We start from the raw sequence: 11,557 nt of genomic DNA, 5'->3' as shown, positions 1-11,557 counted from the left end.
GAAGGAAGGAAGGAAGGAAGGAAGGAAGGAAGGAAGGAAGGAAGGAAAAAGAAAGAAAAGGTCCCTCAGTTCTTCAGTCTGGGCAGCAACCCCCACCAAGGGGAGGGAGAGCCTTCTCCCTCTGCTTAATCCTTCCTAGAAGAGCCTCCTAGACCTGCCCAGGGCATATCTAGCTGATTCCTAATCTAATTAAACCAACAATAAGAATTAAGCGTGACACACTCATTCATGTGCCCTCACATACAAACATGCAGTGCCTGGATTAGTTAGTCAGTCAGTGTGGTAGGTCCTTAAGAAACGTGTCGTGTCTCTTCTCCAATCTGCTTTTGGCTCAGAATCTTACAGAAACCAGCTTCTTCCAGGTGTCCCAGAATGTACCCTTTTCCTTCAGTTGAAGGTTTTGTTTCATTTTTGAACTCTAGCGTTGGAACCCAAGGCCCCATACATGCTAGGCTGGCACTCTTCCTTTGAGCTAATTCCCCTATGCAGCCCTGTTCTTATACCCTGAAGGGTACTGAGGGGCAGGGTGCATCTGGACAGCCTTAGTGAGTCCTGTTTCATAGAGTTCTGTAGGAGAGAGGGTGAAGCAGGGAGTGCCTGGCCAGCAAGCTCCAGCAACCTCCTGTCTCTGCATACACACATACACACACCCCCGACAAGCATATGCACACACAAACCTGTACAAATACACACATACACACATGAGCTCACACACATATGCACACACAGGCACATACAAACACATATGCGAGCACACAAACACAGGAACACATCTGCAAACATGTACACACACTTGGGCACAGCCATACACACATGTACAAACAAGCACATACAACCACACACACACACACACACACACTCAGTGCTAGGGTTGCAGACACCTGGCTTGTGGGGCAAAAACTCTTACCCACTAAGCAATTCCTTGAGCCACCAGAGGTCAGAGCCTGAAGCAGCCAGGTATCAGCAAGTGACGATACTCAGAACTGCCAGGAGACAGCCACAATCCCAGAGAGACACCATTAAGAGGACTACTCGGCCAGGAGCTCAGGAGGCCCAGGCCTATGAGGGCAGCAAAGCTCTTAGAGTCAGTTCCCGGGAACCCTCAGGCCCTGCTTTGCCAGATTTCATGGGAAGCCCCCAGCTCCCCCCACACCCCGGGGCCTTCTAGAAAGATAGCAGGAAGGAAATGTGGACTTTGGGGTCACGAAGCCCTGGGTCCCAATGTCAGCTCCCCTGGCATCAGTCATGTGACCTTGGTCATGTGGAACCTGAGGAGCCACAGCTCAGTCAGCAGCAGAATCACCAGTCACCCTGCCTCTCCTGAGACCCCACGGGTTAATGGAATGTCATGGGTGACGGAGCTGGGAATGATGGTCTCCCGGCAAAGGCGGGTTCCTGCTCTCTGAGGAGCTGCAACCAAATGTGGCTGCTCTGTTGACTGGGCCTCTGTTTTAACACAGAAATTAGGCTGTCGGTAAACCATCAAGCCTGGGTGATGCCCCAGTGGCTGACTGTGACACTGCCAAGTCCTTCGACACATTGGCCGAGACATTTAGGGCCAGCATAAAAACAGAGCCCACGGGGTAAAGCTATTTAGCCACTCAAAGCTCAGTACTGTCCTGGCTTCCATTACCAATGGCAACGTGGAGAGTCCACTTGGCCGGTGACCAAGGATATCTCTATTACCACAACATGCACGGGGAAAGAAAAGTGAGACTGGAAAAGAGTCAGACCCAAGTCTGTCCCAGGCTGAGAGGCCCAGGCAAGGCCACCAGGTCCTGTGGAGCAGGAAGGGCAGCATGAGCGCCAGGCCCCAGTCGAGTGTGTACTACCCCTTGTTGAGAAGGTCTCAGGTCTCTGTGCCACAGTTACTTGGCTATCGAATGACACCATCACACCTGCCTCTCGGGGTGATGAAGGTGTGGTGTCTGAGCCCAGTGCCTGGTGCAGCCTGGCCTTGCCCTTAGCTAGAGGCAGAGGCAGGGACTGAAGGGAGATGGGACAAAGAGAGGAAGAAAAAGCAGGACCCCAAGCAGTGTCATTACTGCATCCTTAGTATGGAGCGGGTGCGTTTTCCCCTCTGCCTACAACAAAATCTCTGTAGCAAAGCATCCCTACTCCAAGGAAACCTCAGTTCAAAACCCATGTCTTCTGTGGGCAGTGGGCATGCACACCTTTAACCCCAACACTCGGTAGAAAGAGGCCAGTGGATCTCTGAGTTTGAGGACAGCCTGATCTACAGAGTGAGTTCCAGGTCAGCCAGGGATACACAGGGAGAGCCCCTCTCAAAAAACAAAACAAAACAAAACATGTCTTAGCTAGACATGGTGGCACATGGCTTTAATCTTAGCATTAGAGAGGCAGAGGCAGGTGCATCTCTATGAGTTTGAGGCAAATCTGGTCTACATAGCAAGTTCCAGGCCAACCCACAGACACAGATACACACACACACACACACACACACACACACACACGTCTTAGAACTGTCTTTAGCAACTCCCCTCCTCCTCTAGAATACATCTCTCTTCCTGTCCCCCAGTGAGACTTCAGCCTTCATTTGTCAGATGATCACCCTGTGTGAGACATGGCATCTGGGGAAGGGACAGTCCCTTGTTTGTGCCTCGGAGAGGCAAGGGACATAGGAAGAGAGAAACTGTCTCAGGAGTCCACGTCAGGGCAGGACCAAGGCTCAGGTGAAGTCTGAAAGGCATTTCAGCTAGGAAAACTCGCACAGGCCTCCTCCTTTACAACAAACCAGGCAATGGACCGAGTTCTGGGGAGCAAGGGCAGTAGAGCTAAGATGAAGGGGTCCACCTAAAAAGGCTATCCTCACCTTAGTGTGTGATATGTGCCTTTGTGTGTGTGCTTGCGTGTATTTGTGTTTGTCTGTGAGTTTTACGTATGTGTGTGCTAAGAGTTGGTATTTGTGTATGTGTTTGCATGTGTGGTTTTGTATTTGTGTATGCATTTGTATGGTTGTTGTAATTTTTTTTTCTTGTTTTTTTTGAGACAGGGTTTCTCTGTGTAGCCCTGGCTGTCTTGGGACTCACTTTGTAGTCCAGGCTGGCCTTGAACTCACAGAGATCCGCCTGCTTCTGCCTCCCTGAGTGCTGGGATTAACGGGATGAGCCACCACACCCCGCTGTGTGTAGTTTTTTTATTTGTGTTTGTTTTGAGACACTCTCTTGGAAGCTCAGGCTGGCCTCAGACATACAGCGATCCTCCCCAGTGCTGGAATTAAAGGGGTTCACAACTGCACCCAGCTTTATTATGGGTTATTAAGTGAAGGAGTCACGTGGCCTAGCAGGTCAACACAATAAGGAAATTGTTCCAGCCTTGAGGCCCGACCTGCTCTCTGGCCTCTCTTCTTCCTGAGCCAGAGCCGGCTCTGGGAGGAGCCGCTGCTGTCCCTGCCTTCTCTCTGTCCACTCCTGTCTGTCACTGTCGTCCTTCTGCAGGCTGCTCCCAGGCAGCTCAGCTCTGGGCAGCAGGCCCAGAGGTGGTGAACCTTGTCCCAGCCCATTCCACCTTCAGTCATGATCTCTACTGACCCCATGAGTGGTGGGGATGGGGGCTGCTGCTGAGGGGTTTGCCAGTCACTTCCAGCCAGGTTCTGAGGCCGGAAGTCAGCTCCAGATCACGGGGACTGCATTCGGTAATGTTCATCATTCAACCATGTTATGTGGCCCCTTTGGAGGATGGAATTTGGAGAGCAAGGCTCTGCCCTACCTACCCAGAGTCTCAGGGAGCCAGACTGCTAGAAGAGACAACTTGAGCAATTACAGTCACTCTGCCGTGGGATAGACAGGGCACAGAGCACTTAGGTTGCTGATCCAGAAGTGACATAGGTCATTTCTGGTTGTGGCTGACAGGCCAATGCTAGTCCCTTCGCCAGAGGTCAGGGCTTTGGAAGGAGGAAGTGCCTGGGTGTACTCACTGGGCAAGCAGTGCCTATGCAGCCTGGTAAATGCCAGATTAGAGACAGGTCGGTTCTTGCCTGGGTATGGAAATTGGATGATGAAGGGTCTAAGGGACAACAGAACACCTTCCGAGTCGCCTGTGTCCTCCATCCATTCCTTGTCTCCAGAGGACAGCAGATGTCTCCCTCACACCTGGAAAATGCAGCTCTACCCAGCCCTGGCCTGGCACAGCTCCATCTTGGTCCAGTCTCACCAGGGTCTCTGCTGCCCTGAACCTCTCTGTAGGACTCCTCCCAAAGGATGCCCCAACCTTCTCTGCTCAATGAACTCCCTAGAAGCCACCAAAAAGGGACAGAGCAGAGACAGGGGGAGCGTGGGGCGAAAAAAGAAACAGTGTGGAACAAAACAGTGAGGTGTGGTGCCACTCAGAGGGCCAGGGATACCTGAGCAGTGCTGAGTCCGTAAACAAGGGGTCCAGAGCAGCGGAGACTCTTCCAGGCAGACAGAGCCCGGTTCCTGGTTCCTCTGTGAGGGCAGCTGGGAGGCAATGGTAACCTCAGGACTTGGGGGCACAGCAGGTGTCTGGCCTCTCCACCTCGCTTCAGGGCATCTCTGGACCTAGGAAGGGCCACTGCTTGGTGTCAAGGCTTGGACTCTGTTAGAGTTAACAGGAAAGCAAAGATACACAAGAGCCCTGTCCTTGAGGGTGTTGGGATGGCTGACACTAATGATGGGTAGTGGGAGGGGCCTCTCTTGAGAGCTGGTCTCCCCACCACCACCGAACCTTACGGCTCTGTGTCTCATTTTACATGAAAACCTGGAACATACACACACCAGAATTCTAGTGAACACTTAAGCACTTGAGATATTCAGGAACCTCGGCTGAACCAGAACCCTCTTCTGACAGTTCTGTGGCTGGCCCTGGAAAACACACAATGGACACACCCTGACACACCCAGCTTTCACCTGCATAAATAAGCCAGGCAGGGGTGCTGCACACTTTTGATCCCAACACTCGGGAGGCAGAGACAGGTGGAGCTCTGTGAGTTCCAGGGGACAGCCAGGGCTACACAGAGAAACCCTGTCTTGAAAAATAAAAAACAAACAAACAAACAAAAAAAAACAACAAAAGAAGCATAATTAGGTAGGCCTACTGCTGCTGGCCTTTAATTCTGGCACTCAGGAGGCAGAGAGGCAGGAGGATCTCTGTGAGTTCGAGGCCAGCCTGGTCTACATAGAAAAACTCTGCCTCAAGACAAAATAGACAAACAAACAAACAAACAAGGAGAACAGGAAGAGTTTTGAGGACTTTGGAGTGGCTGACACAGAGGATCCGATGCCCTCTTTTACCTTCCCTGGGCACCAGGCAACACATGGTAGAGACACACACACACACACACACACACACACACACACACACACACGGGCAAGACACCATACTCATAAAGAGAAAAGCGCATCTGATTCCCCAGAGCTGGACTTGGAGGTGACTGTAAACCACCCAGTTCGGACATGGACAGCAGATTAGTCCTCTGCAAGAGCTGTGCTCCCTCCTAACCAGGGATTGGAGCCATCTCTCCAGCCCCAGTAATAACTAAAAATTAGTGTGCAGCTGGATGGGAAAATCTTCCTGGTCCGTATTCAGATCTCGTGAATTCTGCCATTGAAAAAGCAGATGTCTCCGGCCTAGTTGTTCCAGACATAACAGAGATTTCCAAATAATTGAGTCAGTAACTGTTCTTCGATTTAAATTAATTAAAGTAAAAGTTTAAATTAAAATAAAAGTTTAGCCCAGCCGGGCTAAACGAGATGGCGCATGCCCGTAATCCCAGCGCTCAGGGAGGCCGGGACAAGCGGATCTCTGTGATTTCAAGGCCAGCCTGATCTACAAAATCCAGGACAGCCAAGGCTACACAGAGAAACCCTGTCTGGAAAAATAAAAAACAACAACAACAAAAAAAAATGTAGTCCAGGTTGGGATCCCGACACTGGAGAGACAGAGGCAGGCTGATGCTTGCATTCGAAGCCATCCTGATAACAGTTCCAGGCCAGCCATGCCTACACAGTCAGACTCTCTGTCTAAGATAAGTACTGTAACATCACGGGCTCCACAGCACAGGAGGCTGGTTGGTGGTTCCCTTAGTGGCCAGCGCAGAGCCGGCAGGTGTGTGTTTGCTCACTGCTGTCTCCCATCTCTGCTCCGAGACCTGTCTGGTCAGTATTTGCTCAGCCCTACCCTTGCGTGTCGGATGGGCGCATCACACCTAGCCCAAAACTGTCATCCGACTCCGACACCACTGGTGGAACCAGCAAGGCCAGTCTTCCCCTCAGTGAATGGGCCTGCGAGGCTGGCTTGCTCTTTCCCAATCCTCCGGTCTACACACACAGAACAGAGGCGTCCTCTTCCGCCTCTGCTCCGGGAGCTCTCATGGCCGTCTGCGGCTGCTGCATGTTTCAATTCTCCTTTTTTTTTTTTTTTCTTTTCCCTCAGGTTCTGGGAAAGAAAGGGTTTTTGTGCTTGCATGGCAGACATAATTTGTGTTTGAGTCAAGGGCTCACTACCTGGCTGACCTTAGCCTTGGGCGATCCTCTCACCTCCGCCTCCAGAGTGCAGGGATTACCAGCTTGCCACCACACCCGGCTTCAGTACATGTTTCAATGAAGGATGACTTTCAGGTGGGAGGAACACTCCCAACCAATCCGGGACAGGTGCTCCTGCCAGGAGCGGTGAAATCAGGGTCTGGGCGCTGCAGCTGCTGTACGGGGGCCGTGGGCGTGCTGCGTGGGCAGGGCCTGCCTGACCTCGCAGCGTCCGAGGAACTCGGCGGCTGGTGGGGCCTTCCCTCGGCGGCTGGAAAGGAGGGAGACGGATTTTGCTACCACTGCTCCTGGGCCAGGGAATCCTGGGGGAAGGAACGACGCGCACCCACGGGCGCCAGCTGCGGGCTTGTTTGGATGCTGCTAAGCGACCGGAGAGGCCCGCGAAGGCGACCGGGAGGAGGAGCCGGCCGGCCGGGCGGCCCAGGGCGTGCGCGCTCCCGGGAACGCGCCCCCGGGCGTCCAGGCTCCGGCTGGGGACGTGGCTGACGGAGGCCAGCCCGGCTCGGCCCCGCGGCGTCTGCGACCGGCCCACCGAGTGGGTCCCCAGCCGACAAACCCCAGCTCTAGTGAGCCGCGGCTCTCCAGGGGTCCCAAGTGTCCCCGGCTCCCGTGGGTCCCCGGCTTCCCCGCCGCCTACCCGGGGTGGGGGTGGGGGGACGACAAGGCGGGGTCATCTACCACGAAGACGAAAATCTTTCCAGGAAGTTTGTACCTATTAATATTCCAGTTCCTGGCAGCGGCTCTGCGCGCCGGGGCGGGGGCGGGGCGGGGCGGACCCGGCAGCTGCCCCCACGGCCGAGTGTCCACCGCTGGCCCGAAGCAAGGGGCGGAGGGGCAGCTCTTAGGTGCCCCCGCCCGGGGCGAGGGCAGGACCTGCTCCGGTGCTCAAGGCGCCAGAGCCCGGTGGCTTGGGCCGGAGCGGCGCGCGGTGGGACCCGGAGGCTCCCGAGGCGGAGACGAAACCCAGAGCTGGGACGCGGGTGGGGGAAGGGAGAGGGAGGCGGGGGATCCAGGCCTCGGGGCGGGCGGGCGGTCACCGGAGGCCGGCGCTTAAGCTGCGCGGCCCCCCCCCCCCCCCCCAAAGAGAGCTGGTCCGGGAAGCAGGCGCCCTCTCCCAACGGGAGCCGCAGGGTCCTGGAGAGGTTGGGACCCTGGTTCTGACCTGGCGCGGCGCTGCGGCAGAAATTTGATATCTGAGAGCTTGTGGGCTCCCCGCCACCGCCTGGCAAGACCGGCCTTATCTTCGATCACAAAAGCAGAAACGGGAGCCCAGGGTGGTTCAGGGACTAGCGCGCTGGAGGTCACGCAGTGTACCCACCGCGAGGCCTGGAGTGTGAGACAGGGTCTCTGCGGGCGAAGCGCAGCTGGTTTTCTGCAGGACCCAGGGAGTGCTGGATTTGCAGAAGCCCCTTTGGGGCTAAGTCTTTCCGTCCGCTCAGGTCACACATAGAACATAAGCCACTGTGCAAAACGACCCGAGTTGGTAAGGCCGCTGGGTGCTTATGTAGAGAAGCAAAGACTTCCATCCCCGGAGTGTAGGCTTCTGACCTGTTCCTCCGGCAAGCCAAGTGCTAGCTGACCCCGAGAAAAAAAATTCAAGTCCCTACGTCACACTGTGTCTTCCTCAGCACTCCAGAGGCCTTGGCGACCTTCCAGCCCAGGATGGTTCAACCCTACCCTGGGCAAGGGACTTTGTCCAGCTCTGCTTGGAGGGCACCGCCACCAGGTCACCAGTACAGAGGCATGGAAGGACAAAGATCAAGAGTCTCATAGCCTTCAGCCCATGGGCCCCTCACAGGAGGCCTTCGCCAGCGGGCCTGGCAGGAGGCTGTGACCGAATCTGGCCTCTTAAGGTAGCATTTGCCAACTGGAAAGTCTTCCCACTTCTCTCCTGTGGCCTGTGGGAGGGGGAAAAGAATCCCCCAAGATAGTCCCAAATACAATGTGAGAGCCACCCATGGTGGCGGCCCTTCTGTCTCCTTGGGATGGCAGGGGTGGAGATCTCCCCGGGGCATTTCAGCCTCTCCCTGGAAACGGCCAGCAGGAGATGGAGGCAGCGAATGCCCTCAAACATGGCTGACTCCCGGGCTCTCAGCCCTGTCCAAAGCATTCCGCTTCTGTTTTCCTCCACACTCAGAAGGTGCCACCAGGGGGGGAGAAGGCCCCGCCAAACAAATGCTCTGGGTTCGGCTTGGGTGGGCCAGGCAACCACTGCCAGGTCGCCCCCCACAGCTCCCTGAAACAATGATTGGTGGCATCAGCTATTTTAATACAGAGCCAGGCACACAATCCTTGCTAAAAATAAATACAAAAGGAAAACCCCAAAGTAGCTAAGCCTATTTTCATACCGTTTTTTTTCCCCCTTGTTCATGGCTCTTTTGTCTTCCCTGCTACTTGGTTGCTGATTTTTCTCCCGGGCACCCTTGAGTGTGGCCCTGGCTCCATTCCAGGTCCTGGTCATGCCACAGACAGAAACGGAAGGGAGAAAAGAGAAGCTCTAAGGACCGTTTCTTTGAGCGTGATGTACCTTAGGTGGAAGATGGACCCCTTCAGAGACCTGGGGGAGCTCGGGGCGAGGCTCACCTCCCACCGTACAGCCTTTATGTGGGGAAGGGCCTTTTACATGAAAAAAGCAGATGGAGCACGTAGTAGAGAACAAGTCTGTTACTTTGGGCTCCTGGGGGCGTCACCTCGTCACTTTAGGAAGTAAACAAGAGTGACAAATGCCTGAGGATACCTAGGCTGGAGCCCGTGGCCCCTCTTTTTCTGGGGACTGATCTGGGGAGGGGCAGAGGGGAGCGCCTGTCTGCTGCAATAGTGCAGATTTTCTCGGCCAGCCTCTCCCCACTTCTGCGCAGCCGCAGCAGGCAGGCTAGGGATGGGCCTCTAGTCAAATGGGAAGGATACTTTGTATCAGGGGCTTGGACCTAGCCCGGAACCAGGCTGTATTTCTAGGAAACCCAGGTTCGGTTCCCAGTACCAACAGGGCAGCTCACAACTGTATTCACCTCCAGCTCTGGGACATCAAACGCCCTCTTCTGGCCTCTTCGGGAACTGCATGAAGGTAGTACAAAGACAACCCAGGCAAAAGACACACATCCAATTTTTTCTTTTCTTATGGTTGTTATTATCTTGTTTTTAAAGACAGGATCTCATGTTTCCCAGATACTCACTATATCTGGATGATGACCTTGAACTTACAGTTCTCTTGGCTTCACCTCCCAAATGCTAGGATTACCAATGTGCACTGTCATGTTTGGCTCTTATTCATTTGTTTGTTTTTCGAGACAGGGTTTCTCTGTGTAGCAGCCTCCGGTGTCAATGTCCTGGACTCAATTTGTAGACCAGGCTGGCCTTGAACTCACAGAGATCTGACTGCCTGCCTCCCTGATGCCCGGCTTTTATAAGGATTTTGCTTACATACCTGTTGTATAAGTTACACAGCCATGTCGTTCAGGTGTCTTCCTTTTTAGGGCTGGGAGTGGATCCCAGGTCCTCTTGAATGCTGGGCAATCGCTTTACCTTGAGGCTATACCCAAACCCAAAAGATCAAAATATAAAAGGGCAAAAGGGAGCCAGCCAGGCACTGTGGCACATACTTCCTGGTCCCAGCTACACAGGAGGCTGAGGCAGTCCCCTCAAGAGACCAGCTCTTTGTTGGTGGTATCTTTTGTGCTTTTGTCTGTTTTGCAGGGGGAAGGGCACATGTGCCGGGCCATTCCTGTAGAGGTAAGAGGATGAGCTGTGGGTATCAGTTCTGTCCTTCCACTCTATGAGTCCCAGGGATCAAACTAAGGTTGTCCAGCTATATGGCAGGTACTCATACCCACTGAGCCGTCTCAACAGTTCTGGTTACTTCCATGTTTGTTTGTTTGTTTTGTTTGTTTGTTTGTTTGTTTTATAGAGCAAGCCTAGGGGTCTTTCTCTATAATCCAGGCTGGCCTTGGACTTGCTGCACTCCTCCAGCCTCAGCTACCTCCACCCCTAGCATCTGGCTGGGTCTGGGGAATCAGGCTGTGTCCAGCTGAGAGGCTTTGGTTTCCATGGAAAGCATGCAGAAAACATGTCTACATCCATGAAATAACTAAGCATTTACCAGGAACATCTCAAAACCCAGCACTAGAGGGAACACTGGCTTGATGGCTCAGAACAATGACAGCCAAGACCAGAGGAAGAGAGGGCTAGATTGGGGCTGAGGACCTAGGTGGAGATGTGGCCGAGGTGAACTGGCAGAGACACGTACTGATGGCCTCTGTTCGTGGGCCTGGGTCTGGAGACCCAAAGGTTTTCCTTTCTCAGGCTAAAGGGAATATTGTATCCCTTCCTCCTGGGTTGCCCCAGCTCTCTCTTTGCTCACAGACCAACGTAAAACCTCAAAAGTTGGAAAATGTCTACACTGGGTCTCACTGGCTGCCTCCCCATCACCGCCTGAGCTCTGAGGGCCCAGCCCTGTCCGTTGGAGCAGAGGCTCTGGCCATTCAGCTTGGGGGAAAATGTTAGTTGTTCTGTGGTGACATGGAGATGAACTAGGGTTGAGCAAGGGGAAGCAGCCCTGACGCTAACAGGGAATGGAGTAATGGGAAGGGACCGGATCTTTATCCCGGGTCAGGATGCCTTCTGTCCAGGTTCACGAGGGTAAAGCCACTGCCCCAGGGGACTGTGTGGTGTCTGTCTTTCTGACTTTGCAGTACTGGAATGGAGGAGGAATGGAGACAAGGAAAGAGGCAGTTTGGGAAAAAAAAAAAAAAAGAAAAAAAAAGTGTACCTCAAGGGAGGACCTTGAAGCTAGGCTCTGGCTGGAGGGGTGCAGCTGGCGGTAGACCGTTGCCTTATGCTGTGTCTTGGAGAGGGTGGCTTTCTAAGGAGGGTGAAGAGGGGAAAGCAGATACAGGGTTCCGGGCTGTGATGAGGCAGGAGCAGGCCAGGGGATGTCTGGGAAGGTCTTTAAGAGTTAGGGGCTTATCAGACTGAGATGGTCTAGAGAGGTGTTTTTGTTTTGTTTTGTTTTGTTTTGTTTTGTTTTGTTTTGTTTTGTT

This window comes from Psammomys obesus, unplaced genomic scaffold, assembly GCF_907164565.1.
Source record: "Psammomys obesus unplaced genomic scaffold, mPsaObe1.curated_primary_1811, whole genome shotgun sequence".
In the NCBI taxonomy this organism is placed as follows: Eukaryota; Metazoa; Chordata; class Mammalia; order Rodentia; family Muridae; genus Psammomys; species Psammomys obesus.
This window is presented reverse-complemented; position numbering follows the sequence as displayed.